Below are 15,011 nucleotides of genomic sequence, written 5' to 3' on the forward strand. Positions count from 1 at the left end.
TCCTTCCTTCCTTCCTTCCTTCCTTCCTTCCTTCCTTCCTTCCTTCCTCTTTCTTTCTTTCTTTCTTTCTTTCTTTCTTTCTTTCTAGAAATTTTAAGGAATCACTCTTTTTCTTCTTTTAAAAATAGGCTTAAAAACTCACCTTATAAAAATTTCTGGCCCAGTAGTTTTATGAAGAGAAAGTTTACTAGCCTTTTCTATTTGCTCGTTCGTAATTAGTCTGTTTAAATTTCCTATCTTTTATAGAATCAATTCAGATTATTACATGACTTATGCAATTGTTCATTCCCTTGAAATTTTCAAACGTATTTACATAGAATTGAGTAAAGTACTGGTTTAATTTCCTTTATACACATAGTTCCCCCCTCCTCCACTCCATATGCCTTATTTGCTAGACTTTTGCTTTCTTTTTTTTATTAATTAGATTACTTACTTACTTATTTATGCTTCTAAAGCCAGCTCTCAGATTTATTCTAACATTTTCCTTTTTAAATTAATATATTTATTTCTGCTCTCAGCTATTAAATCCTCCCTTCTGCTTTCCTAAAGGTTGTTTTATTATTTTTATAGCTTCTAGAATTGAATGTTTACTTGATTTATTTTCTATCACCTTGATTACTAATACTATTGAATGAAATAAATTTCCCTGTTGATATTGCTTTAGCTGTATCCAGTAGGACTTATATATATCGCCTTAATTTTCATGTTCTAGATATTCTGTCATATTTATTTGAATTTCTTTTTTTACTGAAGAGTTCTTTTTTTAAATGTTTATTTTATTTTTGAGAGACAGAGCACGAGCAGGATAGGGGCAGAGAGAGAGGGAAGCAGAGGATACGTAGCAGACCCTGAGCTGTCAGCACAGAGCCTGACTCAGGGCTTGAACTCACAAACCGTGAGATCGTGACCCGAGCCCAAGTCAGAGACTTAACTGACTGAGCCACCCAGGCACCCCTTAAGAGTTGTTTTAAAAAGACTTAAACGTTTATTTTTTAAACGGTTTTTTTTTTTAGTTTGGTTTTATTATTCATTTCTGGTTTTAGTATAGTATGACCAGAGAATGAATTTTGTACTTTTTACTTTGGATGCATTTTGAGTGAAGATATTTTCTCTATGTTGAGGATATGGAGTTGGAAATACATACATTTTTAATTTTTAAATTTTTAATGTGTATTTATATTTTTGAGAGAGAGGGAGAGAGAAAGCACAAGCAGAGGAGGGGCAGAGAGAGGGTGACACAGAATCTGAAGCAGGCTCCAGTCTCTGAGCTGTCAGCACAGAGCCCAATGTGGGGCTCAAACTCACAAACTGAGGGATCATGACCTGAGCTGAAGTCAGACGCTTAACCAGCTGAGCCACCCAGGTGCCCCTAGATCCTTTTGTTCTAAGTGTGGCTTTTATTTTTTATTTTTTTTAGACGTTTTTATTTATTTATTTTTGAGAGAGAGAAAGAGCGCGCATACACACATGCCCATGCACATGAGTGGGGGAGGGGCAGACACACACACACACACACACACACACACACACACACACAGAATCCGAAGCAGCCTCCAGGCTCTGAGCTGTCAGCACAGAGCCCAACGCGGGGCTCTAACTCACGAACTGTGAGATCATGACCTGAGCCGAAGTCAGACGCTCAACCAAATGAGCCACCCGGGTGCCCCTGAAGTTTTTTCTAATAAATACATTTAGCTCATTGCTATGGATTTATATGACTACATGTTTGGTCTTAGTTCTAATGTTATTTTTACATTCTGCTTTCTAATTTTTTTCTTTATGAAACTTTCTCTCTGCAGACTATGCACCCTATCCCTTCTCTCTGCACCCTATCCCCCACTTTGTGTAACTTAGAAAGTCTATATTTTTCTGGTAGTTACCATTGTAACCATAACTTTATATAATATGCTTAATCCCCTGTTTCTTTCGACAGTATCTATTAATTCTCTATATAATACATCAATCTTCTATTTCTTTAGATAATAGGTAGTCATTTCTTTCATATCTTTGTTCATTGCCTTGGGTTCACTGAGATAATTGCCTCATTACTTTCTTTTTAAAAAATCATGTGAAATACTTAGTCACGATTTATTTGGCTCGGTGAAAACATTTTCCCTGTTGATTCTTCTTCATCTATTTGTTTTTCCTCTTTCTTTCTTCCCTTTCTCTTGCATTTTTGGTATGGACCCTGTGCTGGTTCCTTTTCAAATCTGGCTTTGGAAGGTGGGAGTTTTTCCCTGAACCAGCTGTTGGTATGTGTGTGGGGCTGGCTGGACTGCATTTCCGGTCACCAGAATTTTTCCTTAGGACTCAGGGTTTTGTGCGTGAGTGGTGTGGGCTTTGCCTCAATGCAGCTGGGGAAGGCAGGCATTTATGTGGTAATTCATAGGGCAAAGCGTCTCTCCTCGCCACTGTCACTGAGATGGACCGTTTCTCACATACGTGGCTTGTCTGTGTGACACCGGCCCGTGTCCCACCTTCTCTGCTTCATGGAATTGGGTCCAGAGATTCTCTTGGGACCGCCCTGGATACTCTGTTCCTGCTTTTGAAATTGGAGAGTTTAGGTTTCACATGTCACCTTTTGGAAATGTATTTTGCAAGTTTTTCTTCTGTAAAGAACAGCAGTGAGCTCCATTGCTGGGGCTTCCCCTCTCCCCTTTTCCTGCTGGATTCTCACGATCGGGGTGACATTCCCATGGTCTCTTCTGCTTCACGAAGGCTAAGTTTGTGTTCCTGCGTCACATATGCCTTGTTGCGTGGAGGCAATTTCCTCGAGAAGGAAGGAGTGCCAGCCTCTGGTCACCCTGGAAGTTGACTGTCCTGGTCGATACTATGATCATCACAGGTGTGTTGCTGGGGAGGGGGTCACAGTCAGGGTGGCTGGACTGGAAACAGGGGAACGGCTTCCAGAAGCCCTGCCAGGTGTCAGAGAGGTCTGAGTCTTCCAGCTTACGGAGATGGGAGACCAGGGGAGGGTGAGAACACTCTCACTCACAAGCAGGCCCTCAGCTCCTGACAACCACCCACAGGGGCAGGAAGTAGGGAACCGGATGCAACCCTGCCTCCTGACAACCCAGAATCCTCTCTGTTCCTGGCAAGGACTCCGTGACTTTCAACAAATTTGGCACAGAGGGGAGCCAGAGTGTGCATCTTATGTTTACAGATGGAACAGCCAATAGTTGAACAGGAAGGGAACGTCCCAGCAAATGAACCCCCTGGTTTCCAGCCACGAGCTCTCTCTCTTCTTGAACATTCTGCCTCACAAACCATCCTACCAGCCTTTGGTCTGAAGCACGAGTTCCCAGGAAGAACCCTCGCGGTGCCCTGAATTGAATGGCTTTTCCCTGCAGGTGGACTTTTTCCAAACCAGCTCCATTCCCAGCCGCTGCCGGGCCTCGCCCTCTGATGCATCCTTCAGAGTCCAGCCTTCCTTGACTTTTCTCCATTCTCTCCTGCCCTGACCTTGAACTTCCTTTGGATCTTCCACTTAGCCCCTTATTTTGAAAGATTCTGCATTTGTTCCTTTGCTCTTACTCTTTTCTAGGCTTAAAACTCTCTTTCCCCTTATTTTCCATTATTTGTTCCCTCACGTTACTTGGGTCTCTGCTTAAAAGTCATCTGCTCAGAGGGGTTGTCCCTGGTCACCCTATATAAAATAACACCCCCAGTTACCCTCTAACCAATTTACTTGTGTTCATAACAAGTTATTTTATAGATGTTTTTGTTTGTTAGTTGTCTGTCTTCCCCCATAGCATGAGAGCAAAGACTTTATTTGTTATGTATGGCACTGTGTTCTTGGCAAGTGGATAAGATAGACGCTACATAAATATTATAGGAAGGAAGGAAGGAAGGAAAGATTGCTATATTCACACATCACACCGAACTAGCACTTATATATTATATTTTACTTGCCTGTTTCTCTCTTTAAACTGTTGTGTCTTTGAGGATAGTTCATCCTACTGTCTTAGACAATGGCTGCTTCTGCATAGTAGAGGCTCTATCTATGTTTATTGAATTGAATCAACCATACCATGTCTGTCCCGAAGTGAAGAAAAGAAGTTTATCTGCAGAGACCTTGGGGAATAAGGTAATATCTGCTCTGACACCCCCCATCATCTATCCCACCTCTTCTCCGGGGAGTTCTTTATATGCAAAAGCAACAGTTGGGATATGGACATTTTTTTTATAAGCAGTAGAGTGCATTTGATCAGGAACCACAAGTGTGTCTAAGAGGGCTGGCTGAGGCTCGCCACTCCCATGCCCCGGTCTGTGGGTGGAGGTGAGTGGGGCAGCTCTCCCCATCAGCCTGCCGTCTAATTGATTACTCCCCACTCTCCCAACACACACAGGCGCTTACTAGTGGAGTTAGGAGGAAAGAGAAGCAGCCAGTAATTTTGAGAGCTCTGGGAGTTCACTGCCACTCCTTACAGGAAATTGTTCGGTTCCCTTCCTGGACCCATCAGTCAGCCCCAGTTTCCCAAATTAAAATCAGCACTTGGAAGTCATGTTCTGACAGTGATTCTATACAGAGGATCCATCTGGTTGTATCCAGCCGAGATCCCCTGTAGGATTGCTCAGGCTCAAATAATTAATGGAAGAATATTACACTGCCAAACACATCAAGCAATTTGCCAAGAGAGGAAGGGGAGCCCTCAGGACTGGGGAGCCAGTTCCCATACATAGCTCCCCCGCCCCCTGTGTCTGTCTACGCACTGGAGCTGGTGACATCGGAGGTGCCCTCAGGGGCCATCTGGCCATGAAGTTCCCAACCAGGGGGCCAGGACATCTGATGTGTTGCCAGGACTTGGGGTCTGTGCTGCACACAGCTGGGGACAAACAACCAGGTAATAAAAATTGCAAATGATTTATTTCATAAAGAACGTAAATGATAGTGGATCTGAAGTTACAGTTGATAACTTAATTGAATTCTGTTAGCCTCCTTGGCTGAAAAAGAAAGAGCTGGGCATTGTACTAGCATGAGTAGCTCAGATTAATAGCATCACCATGGGGATCTCTGCAGAAAAAGGTTGAGAATCGTGGCCCCAGTCTGGGCTTCTTGTCAATGATGGAATCACATCCTTGGCATACTGTCCGGTCTCTGCTTGAAAACTGCCAGTGTGGTGGTCTCCATATCCTCAGACGGCAGCTTGATTAGACAGAAAGCTCTTATCCCAATTGAATTGCTTCTGGTTTCCACACATTGCCCTGATTTTCCCACCTAGAGAGAGAGGATCTTTCCTACAAGCTCCCAGACACTGTGTTCATATCATCTGGGCTACCGTCACTCTTTCTTTTTAATTCCAGCTCCTGCCTCTTTGTGGTAGGGCTGAGAAAATGTTTGGGAATATTCTCCCTAAAGGCAGTCCTTAATCACTGAGTGAAGGGCCCCCTCCCATTGGCTGGGGTAATTCTGAGGCATGTCTATGCACGGTGATCCAGATTTTTCCTGCAGGACGGGGCTTGAGTCACCTGTGGGGAAGCTGGTTTATTAACATACCGTCTATCGGCTGCTTTTCTCCTTTGTATCACTCCTCTCTGTGTTTCTTGTACCTTCCAATAAACTGTTGATGCTTGAACCCTTGGCTCAGAGACTGCTTTCTGGGGGAACCCAAACCAGTAAACCTGACCAGAAAAATACAGGACCTTTTTGGAGAAAATTGTATTAAAACAAACCAATGGAGACATGGACCGTATTCGTGACTTCAAAGCACTGTAAAACTACCTTTTCTCCCCGATGAACCTTTATAACAGTGCAATTTTAATCACACTCCCAGTAGAATGTTTCAGAAATCTGAAAAATGGATTCCAAAATCACACAATAGATTCAAGGGCACAAATGACGAGAACAATTTTGAGAAAGAAGAAAGAGCAAAGAAAGGAGCCTTGCTTGCCCATAAATCAAGACTAATTCAAAGCTGTAGAAATAAAACCAGCACAGGACGGGCAAGTGGATCAGGGGGAACACGGCAGCCAGAGCCAGAGATTTGCTTGTGGTGATGGAGGCGCCACCCGACAAGGGAGAAGGGCGAGGCCTTGGGAAAGTCAGCCATTGCCCGTTTCTACAGAGACAAGAACACAGGAAATGGGCCCCAAGAGTGGCAGAGGTGGCACAGTTTGGGTAAAAGGACCAGTCCGTGGCACTTCTCATTGAGGAATTAGGAGCTCCCTAAGATGCCAGGGCTCACCCAGCTCTCTGTTCCCTGTGATGTTTCTTGGTTTGACGAAAGTATACCACTCGCATCTCCGGAAGGGGGGGGGGCCCGATCGATGACCTGTCACCCTGGTGCCGAGTGCTTCGGGTCAGCAGCTCCCACTCAGCACTTCTGTGATCTCGCAAAGACAGCCCTGCACCTCAGGGTAACGGGAAAGCCTTTCTGGACAGCAGTGTGTCATTAGCTCTGGGGAAGGGGCAGGCGGCATGGACACGAGGAACAGATAGATGCTCCCTTTTCCTGGCCGGGTTGAGAGAGCCATGTGCTATCTGTCACTGGGGGACGCATCCACCCCCCTGACCCCAGACCCAGTTGCAGTGTGACACACACTTCCCACATGCAGGAGCCTCCACTGGGAGACACAAAGTGACACACTGAGATGGGAACACGCTCACAGTCACAGGTCTAAGCATGATCCTGCCAGGATTGCTCCGGGGACTTCTGGTTGAGACATGGTTTCTCACAACTAAGTGCCATGGCAGGGACTTTTCCTGATGCCAGGAGCTGGTGTGGGTGCAGGGGACACTATGCCCTTAACCCCTCCCCCAAGCATCACGCACACACACACACACACACACACACACACACAAACACACACACACGCTCTGTGATATGGTAAATTTTGCGTGTCAACTTGGCTTGGCCATGGGGTGCCCAAGATATTTAGTTAAACATTATTTGGGGTGTTTCTGTGAAGGTATGTTTGGATGATATTGACATTTAAATCAGTGGGCTTTGAGTAAAGCAGATTGCCCTGTTTTACTGGGTGGGCCACATCCAATCAGTTGAAGGCCTGAATAGAACAAAAAGACCAGTGTCACATGAGTAAGAGAGAATTCTCCAGCAGACTGCCTTTGGGTTTCATCGCCAACATTGGCTCTTCCTGGTTCTACAGCAGACAGCTTTCAGATCTGAATTACAGCACCAGCTCTGCCAGGGCTCCAGCCTGCCGGCCCACCCTGCAGATTTTGGATTTGGTAACTTCCATCATTATGCGAGCTATTCCCTATAATAAATCTTTATATATATATATATATATATGTATATGTGTATATATATATATATATGTATATGTGTATATATATGTATATGTGTATATATATGTACATATATATATGTGTATGTATATATGTATATGTGTGTGTGTGTGTATATATATATATATACATACATCCTGTTAGTTCCTTTTCCCTGGAGAAGTCTCTCTCTCTCTCTCTGTCTCTCTCTCTCTCTCTCTGTCTCTCTCTCTCACACACACACACACACACACACACACACACACACACACACACACACATGCAGTTTGCCCCTGAGGCTATACTGTAGAATGAGATTTGACAACATAACTATTTCTACTCCCCTCTCTCCCTCCCCCTCCTGCTTCCATTCCTCTGCCTCCCACCTATCCACACAGTCCCTCTGGAGCCCAAGGATGGATAGAGGTAGAGGCAGACTCAGCATCCCAGGAACAGAGCAGGATCCTGGGGCTGACCCTAGAATACCCATCTGGAGGAGCTTCGTCCCCAGATCATTCCTGGACTTTCTTCCACCTCACTCAGACCTCCTGGAATGTTCCCGGAGGACACTGCTAAATTACCTCTGCTGCCTGGGGGACAATAGAGTCTTAACAAGCTCTGATCCTCTTCTGTACTCTGTACCCCCTCCCTTCATTCCTCCCTCCCTTCTCACTTCCACTCCCCATATGCCTAGGCAATGTAATCATTGCTGTCCTCAGGTCCTTGGGAGCATACTGCTGGGCTTAGTGAGAGGAAGGAGTTATATAAGTCAGGAGCCCAGACTGGGGGTTGGAAACCAGGCCCTGAGGCCACTTCACCATTCTCAGTCCAGTGACCTTGTACCTGTCACCAAGCAGTGCACTTTTCCTAGCCTGTGAGGGGGGAGAGAGCATAAGATGGTCCCCAAGGATGGGTGTTTGGGGTGTAGAGGAGGGAACACTGGGTGTGCCTGGCATCTGGGGGTGCACAATGAATATGTGCTGAATGTTCTTGAATGATGGGGGTCACAGAAGACTAGATCAGAGACCAGAAGTTTGACTTGTGCTGAATCACTACATTTCCCTAAATCTCAATTTTAGCAGAAGTAAGTATCTCGAAAATGACCATCCTGGGAGGCCATACCTGTGAAAAGGCTCATTGCCTCGCAAGGTGGTCTAATTGTCTACTTTAGATGCAGTCCTACAAGAACTTAGACATTCAGGGCCGTATTTTCCCAGTATTGCCTGAGTGTCAGGCCTTGTACTGGACTCAGAGCCACCACATTTCATCATCTTAGCAAGTTGTATGCAGGGCATCTTATAATCAGTGTTTTACAGAGATGGAAGGAGAGACTCAAATGGTGACATGACCCTTGCAGAGTCACAGAGCTGGAAAATGACTGAGCTGAGATCCAAACATTCATTCATTCATTCATTCACTCACTAACAATTCCCCCAGGCTCTGTGCTCAACACTGGGCACACAGTGGTGCATCAGAGTGACAGGGGCTTAGATCTTTCAGTGTTCCATGGCCCCAACCACGTGATCTCTGAGGTGCTATAGCCCCAACACTAGGCCTTATGAGAGCTCTGATCCGAGGACCCGCCGTGGCTCTTGTTCTGGAACAGCTGGCCTCCCCACTAGGCCAGAGGGAGTCTCAGCAGTCCTTTGGAGTCAGGTTGGGGAACAAAGTAAGCACGTGGTCCATGCAGTATATTCCTGTGGGGTGGGAGCCCAGGACAGGCAGGTTGAAGGAGAAGAGAGAGAAGGCCCCAAGACGAGGCAGGAGGCAGGAGGCAGTCGAGGCTGCTGTCGTGGGGAGAGACGGAGCAGATCTGACCACATGCCTCTCCTTCTTGATCCTTTCAGTGGTTCCCCTTGCTGGAAAGTTAAAGAGCCAGTCCCTTACAAGACTTACAAGGAGTCCCAGATAACTCCTGCCCATCCAAGTCACCCCCAGACTAGGTTAGGACCCCATGCTTTGGGTGAGTCTATTCCAGCAGATTTTATTCCGAGTATCTGATTGTGCATCTGTCTCCAACAGCCCCCAGTTTCTGGGGTCCCTCCAGGGCCCAGACCTTCAGGCCTTAGGTCCCTTGCACATAGTCGGTATTTGAGAAATATTTGCTGAGCGAATGAATGAACACAGAGCTGAGTGAACATTCCTCAGGGGGCTGAGTGTGAGGCCTGGACGCTGGACCCAGAGTAACATGCACCTTACTCTGCATGGATGTTGCCCAGCTCAGGCTCCCAGTGGCCCCCCCCCCTTCTCTTTCAGAGTCCATAATTAATGTGGCACCCTCAGTAATAAGCATGCACCTCGTGGGCTCCAATCTTTCTCATTAGGTGCTGAGGCAGATTGCTCATCTTCTCTTCCTGGTGCTAATGAATGAATCATGCCACCCTGCAGATGGCCCTGTGCTGTGCGGGGTTGGGGACGAGGATGGGGGGGGGGGGGGGCACTCCCATTCTTTCAGGGTCTGGTACTAGTGGCCAACGCACAGCCCCCACAGTGAATGGATGTAGGCCCAGAGCTGGTGTCTTTTGGTGGAAGGCAGTCCAGGTGGTGCCCCAGCCCTAATGGGCTTTAGGATAAGACCTCAACCTTCAGTCTAACATTCCAGGCTCTCTCAGCCTTGATCCTGGGCTAGCCTGCTGGGTTGGATCTCTTGTGCTCTGAATCCTGCAGTGCCGGACTCTTGTTTCCTGCAGTGCAGGCATCCTTCCTTCTGCGGGATTTTTCTCTTGCTGTTCCACTTTATCGGTTCCTGTTCCTTGTATGCCTCTCTGATGCTCATTTTGAAAAAGCCTATAAAAGCCGCGCCTCTTCCACGAAGCCTTCCCTGACCACCTTTCTTGCAGAATTCCCCTGTCCTCCTTTTATTCTTTTAATATTTATTTTTAAAATGTTTATTTATTTTTGAGGGAGAGAGCATGAGTGGGAGAGGGGCAGAGAAAGAGAGGGAGACACAGAATCCAAAGCAGCCTCCAGATTCTGAGCTGTCAGCGCAGAGCCTGACGTGGGGCTCGAACTCACGAACTGTGACATCATGACCTGAGCCAAAGTCGGACGCTCAACCGACTGAGCCACCCAGGCGCCCCTCATGTCCTCCTTTTATACCCTGCATAGACTATCTTCCAGCCCCAGCTCTGTTGCTTTCCCTACCTGTGTCTCAGATTCCTTGTCTTTAAAGGAAAGAAAATCCCTCCACAGACTTTTCATGAAATTTAAATGACCTTCCTTCACTGAACATTTACAAACATTCATTCTGTATTTAGCTCAAAATACACAGGACTAGGTGCAGAGGACAAAAAAAAAAAAAAAAAAAAAAATACAGCTTCACTGTCCAGTAGCTTATAGTCCAGTAGAAAATAACCCAAATAATAATGATAATAATATGGACAATAGCTTCATGTTTATGCTTTCCAGAGCACGTGGCTAAGTGCTTTTACATACAGACAAATATAAAGGAGGTTGTAATACCTAGTAATGAAGTGCTTTCACATTAGGTAAAGTCACAAATAAATTGAAGATTATCTTGTTATCACTCCTCATCTTTTGATGTCTGTCTGTCCTGGCTCCCCACTTAGGCTGTGAGCTCCACGAATCGGAAGGGGAATCATCCCACTTCCAGGCACGTCAACAAAGTATGTCTCAACCCCTGATGGTGGCTGGTTGGTTAATCTGCTCCCAGAACCGGGAGGATTAGAGGAAGTGTTGCCGGGTCAGAGGTAAACACTCTGGAGGCCCCGTCAAGAAGGCCTTACTGAGGTCACCTTGTGCAGCTCCTGAGATTGGCCATGCCCAGCAGGTGGGGAGCAGTGGTCTACGGTCGAAGGGCTTCAGAGCAGGACCATCTGCTTTTCCTGGTAGGCTCTGAGCTCTGACTCTTGTTTCCTGAATATTCTCTCAGGCTTACTTTCTTCTCCCACATCTTCTGTCCTAAACGTCCTTTGACTGTGAGATTTGTGGCCCATAAGTAAGGCCAAGTGGAGAAAAGGGCGGTAGCCTTCCCCTCCTGATCAGTTGTACCTGCTCTCTCCCAGCACAACAAGCTCCCTGGCTTTCAGCCGCTCTGTTCCACCTGGAACTCATCCACAGGGCGCTGTGGGAAAGGACTGAGCATCAGAAGACCTGAACCTGGCCTCGACTCTGGGGCTGCCCATCCTCCACACCCCAGTTCTGTCTCTGGATCTAGGAAGAGCATCTCCTGTCCTTCCCACCTAAAGGATCATTAGGGAATCAAACAAGACGATGTGTTAAGGGACTTTACACCTGCGTCACGTGAAACCGGGCAGACAGGTTATTATTACCAGCATTTTAAAGAGAACTTTCAGGTTTTGAGTTTTAAAATGGTTTCATTAAGTCTAATGATGACCAAATGGCCCATGGGAAGGAAAGAAACATGGGGACACCAGGACTGTCCAGCCCCATCAAGTGGCACCATACGAATAGGCACAGGTCCTTAGTAAGTCTTTCTACCTTCTGTGTCCCTCTGGGTCAGTGCTGCAGGAGGTGGGAAAGGGCAAGACCAGACTTGTGCCGGGAAAGAGAGAGTCAGGTGGGGAGGTCGCCACAGTGTCTGGCTGGGGGCAGGATGCTCCTTGGGGCCCAGCCAGCCTCTGGGTCACTTCACAAAAGGTCACTGCACCTGCATGGAGAATTTTCCAGCTATTAACAAAGCCACCGAGGCAGTGCGTCGGTAAAGTTCAGCCTCTAATCCCCAATTAAGGCACCGGGTCTTAACTGCATCCGGCATCTGCCTGCCAATGGCTATGGTAATTGTTTCTCTCAGGCTCTCTTTCTCTCTCTCTCTCTCTCTCTCTCTCTCTCTCTCACTTTCCAGGACAGTTTCTAGTGGGAGGGGGTCCTTCCCTCAGGTTCCTGACAACCAGAAATCTCTCTCCAAGGTGATGTCTCAGAGTGTGAGTGGGGAAGCTTCTGGGTTCAGCCTACCTTCCAGTTTTCCCCACTCCCCTGACCCCTTGGCCCCCCTCCCCATCCCTTCAGCAGCCTCACCCTGTATCCCTTATGACCTTAGTCCCCTTATTTGGAATCTACTTTGGCCAGGCACTTTGTAAATGTAATCATTTAATCCTCCAAACCAGCTTTGGAGGAAGAGTGAGCCCCACTTTCACCAGAGGGAGAGCCGGTGGTCTTAGAAGGCCTGACTTGCTCAGGCCTCACAGATGGAAAAGGGCGGTGCTCAGACCTACTCTGGGTCTGTGTGGCCCCAGGCCACACCATTGTTGGCATGATGTGGGCCCTTTGGGGGCTGGGGCTCATACAAGGAAGGGCGACCAGATGGCTGTCAAACAGCTCATTACCATAATGACAGCTACAATTTTTGGGCCAGTGGCCTGGCACTTAGTAGATGCTGGGTTTCAGGTTTTACATAAAAGGAGTGTGTTCAGGTACTGTGTGGGCACGGTTAGTTTCACAACAATCCTGCCAAGTAAGTAGCTCTGCCCCCATTTTACAGATGAACAAACTCAGGCATAATGAGGTTTAATTTATTTACAGGGTAAAATACATGATATTTCTGCTTCTGTAGGTAGAAAATGGAAAAATATCATCAACTTCATTCGGCCCAGCTTAATTATAAAGTAGTCAACTCTTTCTTAATTGCAAAATTCCTGCCTTTCCTTACATACAGCATAGCCTTTCTTTTGCAATGTTAAAACTATACAACAAAACAGAAGGGAATTGGTTCCAGGCAGAACAGAACATGAGCCCTTCTAACCTCCTCCCTCAACTTTGGAAGGCCCTTTTCCCACTGTAAGAAGCACTGGCCTGATGTGACTTTCTGGAATAGGGGCCATCCCTAAAGGCTGCTAGGCAAAAGCACACTGACTGGACTTTGGGCTCGGAACAATCACAGCCACATAGACAAACAAACAACTCCCTAAGTAGAAATGCATAGGCATGCCTGAGTAGAGGTTCTTGCATTGTATTGCTTTTGAGATGGGGCAGACTGGAGTCAGGGAGCCCTGAGGAGTGAAAGAGAATAGGCTGGGGTCTTGCCATGTGCCAGACTCTGCAGAATGCATATCCCTCATCAGAGCTCAGCTCCTACTTGTAGACATGTGATTGGGATCTGCTTTGATTTCCAGAAGTGGACGACAGTTGGGCCAGACTCATAACACCGCAAAAGTATATGCATTATTCACCAGCCACTCAAAAAATCAGTTTAGGAGGCAAAGAACGTGTTCCCATTTTAACTCTTCATCAGAGTGTCATAGAAGCAAATGACATTAGAGCTTTTGGAATGTCAGAGATTTCCCTCCATTATGCCCTCCATTATGGACAAAGAAACAGACCAAGTCTGTGCCCTGCCTGAGACAATACACTCACTGAGGGTTGGGACCAGATCCTCACTGTCTGACGGAGTGCCTGACTCTTGGGAGGTGCTCAGAAATGTTGACAAAAAACATGGGCAAAACTGTTGACAAAGGGGTAAAAATAGTAGAATGAGATGAGAGATGTCTTTCCCTGGCCCTCCCCACGGCCATCCTCCCCAGCAATGGTGGCGTCTCCCCGAGCACAGATTATCTTGCTTCAGATCGGGTTTCATGTTGTTAATGGGACAAGTCCATTGCAAGTTCTAGTTTGTGGTCTGACCAACTCTAGGGGCTGCGGTAGGCTTCTTCTTTCTTTAGGACAGCGCCGAGACCTGTGTCCTTTGAATTCTGCCCTGGGTCAGCCCTGCCCATCTTCTTTGCCCTGGTCACTGTCTGATGAGGGATACTGGAGACATTGAGCTGGCTAGCACGTATGCTGTCACTGTGTCCATCTACAGTGCAGCTTTGTTGACCTGTGCCCCCCCCAACACGGCTAAGTGAGAACCCCCATCCTCCCCAACCCATGCTTTCTCTCTTTCACCCTAAGCCACCATATTGGAATTACCCGTAATACTTAACAAATGCCAACCTGTGTCCCTGCCCCAAGGGTGCACAGCCTGGGCATCAGGAATGTCAAAAGTTCTCAGGTGTTTCTAAGGTGCAGCCAATCCTAAGTAGCTCTGCATAAGCTCCATCATCTCCCCTTCACCTAACACAGTCCTTGGCATTCAAGGAATGTTTGTTGAATGAATAGAGGAAGGAATGATGAAGGAATGGATGACTGCAGGGCTTCCTACCCATGATCAAACAGTAGAATAACTTTAATCTTTTGCAAAACATATGAGCCCCCGGCCCAACACCCCTCCCAGGCTCCATGTCTCTCCATCCCCACCCTTCACGAACTCAGATGCAGCTTGCCTGCCCATCATTTGGGTTTGTGTGCTTTGTAAAAGGTCGGTGATTCTGATGTGCAGCTCTGGTTATGAAAAACGAGGGAGTGAATGAATCGGTGAATGAATGAATGAGACATCTGAGCTAATAGGAAGAGTTTTAGTTGGGACAAAAAAAAAACCGAAGAAGGAAAGACAGATGAGCATTCTCTATGGTTTAGGAAATTGATGGGTATCATCCTGTTTCCTTTCACTTGACTGGCAAAATAAACCCCACTTGCTGGGGAAGCAAGTAGTGCTTTCCTCCTTCCTGTGCCTCCTTCTCCTCTCTCTAGGAGAAGCCAGCGATGGCTGGGGAGCAGGAATCTGGCCTTTTCTCTTTGGATTCCAATCACAGGGTGTCACGGTTGCTGCCTTATTGTTAGCACATATATTGGATTGGAAATCGAGGTCACGGTAAGGAAGGGGAAATGAGGAAGGCAGGCGGGAATGAGCCGATTCAGAGTCTGGCGATAAATTCTCTGTGCTCGGCTCAACTCAGCAGGAATTTGGAGCCTCAGTAGCCCTTGAAGG

At 46.9% G+C, this 15,011-nt stretch overlaps 1 long non-coding RNA gene across 1 annotated transcript in view; it reads left to right on the forward strand.

The window, feature by feature from the left end:
• The window catches only part of LOC125909714 (uncharacterized), a 25,370-nt gene extending 13,839 nt beyond the window's left edge, over positions 1-11,531 (forward strand). The window contains exons 3-4 of the long non-coding RNA XR_007453764.1: positions 10,798-11,076; positions 11,254-11,531. This is a non-coding gene — a long non-coding RNA (uncharacterized LOC125909714). The remainder of the gene's footprint in view (positions 1-10,797; positions 11,077-11,253) is intronic.
• Positions 11,532-15,011: the final 3,480 nt, after the last annotated feature.

The sequence above is a fragment of the Panthera uncia genome, chromosome D1, assembly GCF_023721935.1.
Source record: "Panthera uncia isolate 11264 chromosome D1, Puncia_PCG_1.0, whole genome shotgun sequence".
NCBI lineage: Eukaryota > Metazoa > Chordata > Mammalia > Carnivora > Felidae > Panthera > Panthera uncia.